Here is a 2,801-nt window from a genome sequence, read left to right on the forward strand (position 1 = left end):
GTATAGAAATGGCGACTTTACCTCAGAACAAACAACAAACAATATTCCGTGTCTCTTGTAGATACTAAACTTTTTTGTTTCTCTTTGAACTGTATTTGACCAACACTGACACCTATGCATTTAGTTGATTTATTTTAGTTATTATTATTTATATTATAATTTTTATTTATTTGTTTATTTATCATTATCATAATTATTTTTTCGCATCCGACCTAGTTATGGACCGAAAGGTCTCCTGTCGACATGCTCCTCCTTTGTAATCCTTTGTAAAAGCAGTGAAGAGCTTTGCCTGAAATAGTCACCTTTGCCCTTTGTACTCAGATAGCCAGAGCAAGTGGCAGGCACCGGTAACCGTTGGGGGTCAAACCCTGGACCCCTCTAACTTACGAGTCGAGTTCGGGTCCCACCGCACCACACCTGTGGATAGTGTCATCAGCTGTAGCACAAATGACATGAAGGGACCAGCACAAGAAAGAACATAGTAGAGTAGCGCACACACACTGTACTGCATGTAATGTCTCAGACACATTATAATACATGTAAAGTTGCATGTACATGTGCAATTGCATGTACACGGTGCAACACATGGTCTGGTACATAAACATTGTGTTGTACATTTGTTGAACAGTGTGATGTATGTGATGTTGCAGACACTAGTGCAAATCGTGTTGCTTAGACAACGAGTAATACACGTGATGTTACATGAAACTGTAACACATTTTACACAGACGTAGCATAACACGTGTGATGTTGCAGTGGAATATTTGCGATGTTGCATAAGCATAGTGTAATGCGTTCAGTGTTGCATATGCAGTGTAGTGAATAGTATGTTACACAGACGCTTGTAATGTTGCATGGCTACGAAATACTACACATCTCAACCATTTAAGTAATAAATATTGCACAAGGCATAAGGCTGAAGCACCTGCATACGTTCATATATGCATATACACATACATACATACATACATACATACATACATACGTGCATACACACATGCATATATACATGTATACGTTCATGCATACATATATACATACATCCATACATGCATATTTTCATTCATACATACATATGCATACATATTGAGTCAAACAATCTGGAGCATGGACATGCATATTGCATAATGCAACAATCTGAGGCATGTGCATGAACACTGCAAAAGGCAACACCCTGAGGCATCTACATACACGCTGAATAATGCAACAATCTAAGTTATCTAGCTAAACACTGTACAGGCAGCTGCCCGAGGCGCGGACCTCCCCATTCAATAATGCAACAATCGGAGACATCTTCTTACTCATTGCAGAAGACGACAATCTGAGTTACCAGACTAAATATTACACACAAAACCGTCTGAAGCATCGGCATACACGTTAAACAATACAACAATCCGAGATATCTACTTGTGCATGCACACTGCATAAGGAAATAGTGCGTGGCATCCTTTAAACAAGGCAGCAATCTGGGACATCTACAGTTGACAGTGCAGCTAGAGACACTGGCATAGACTTTGAGTAATACAACAAAATTGAGATATGTACGTACACATTGCATAAGGCAATGCTGTAACTTATGTACATCAACATTATATAAAGCAACACCCAAAGGTATATGTGCAGCCTATTGTATAAGCTTTTGTTGTTTTTTGCGTCAACAAACTACAGTAATCGGATGTTAAGACTTCAGTACAAAGTACAAGAAAATTATGGACTACAACAAATACAGTACCCAAAAAATACACAAATCTTAGGTGATGTAGACCATAAAATACAAGAAAATAATAGGTTACGGTAGATTCAACATACAATATAGAAATATTTGTCACTTTAGCACAAAGTACAACAAAAATGGTAGTCTACAACATATAGAAAACACATAACAAATCGCGAATATTAAGCGGTTTAACACAACGAGAACATGATGGACTACAGTAAATACAAAACACATAACAGAACGCAGATATTAAGCGGTTTAACACAACGAGAAAATGATGGACATCAAATACAGATACACAACAAAGAACGCTGAGCCTATGTGAACAGAATACATCAGGGAGATGAGACTACTGCAAATACAATACACATAAGATTCACCCCACTACAACATATACAACCGCAGAACGCGTTTAGAAATGAACTGATGCACTACAGTAAAAGTAATACAATTATACAACATGCCACTATGCATTGCAACCTGCCATAGAGACAATGACCACAGAGAGAAAGGACACACGTACATGCGTGCACACACACACACACACACACACACACACACACACACACACACACACACACACACACACACACACACACACAGAGAGAGAGAGAGAGAGAGAGAGAGAGAGAGAGAGAGAGAGAGAGAGAGACGGGATCCTATGAGCACATCTCCAGTCCCGTATACTATAACTAGGGAAATGCAATTAGGTAAACGCGCTCGCCCGCACACACACACAGCTACATGGGACAGAACATTACACAACAAGCATACTAGATGACAGTAGTACACACCACAACACGCGAGTACATGCTTCATCCAACAATTATTATCCAAACTCTAGCATACACACACACAGGCACATACACATACTCGTGGCGCTGTGGTTAGAGTTCTCGCCTGCCACTACGGCGGTCCGGGTTCGACTCCCGCCCAGAACTGAAATAATTTCAGTATCGCTGCGCTGCTGGGTGTTACTCCAACTCTCGTGGGCGGGGAGTTGGGTGTGTGTGCGTGTAAGGTCACAATATTACCCCTAGATCGGCCATACGAGCTCTGAGCTCTCATCCGGGAGGTTAATAGC

This window comes from Oratosquilla oratoria, chromosome 3 (assembly GCF_046742065.1).
Source record: "Oratosquilla oratoria isolate Oo_2021 chromosome 3, ASM4674206v1, whole genome shotgun sequence".
Lineage (NCBI taxonomy): Eukaryota > Metazoa > Arthropoda > Malacostraca > Stomatopoda > Squillidae > Oratosquilla > Oratosquilla oratoria.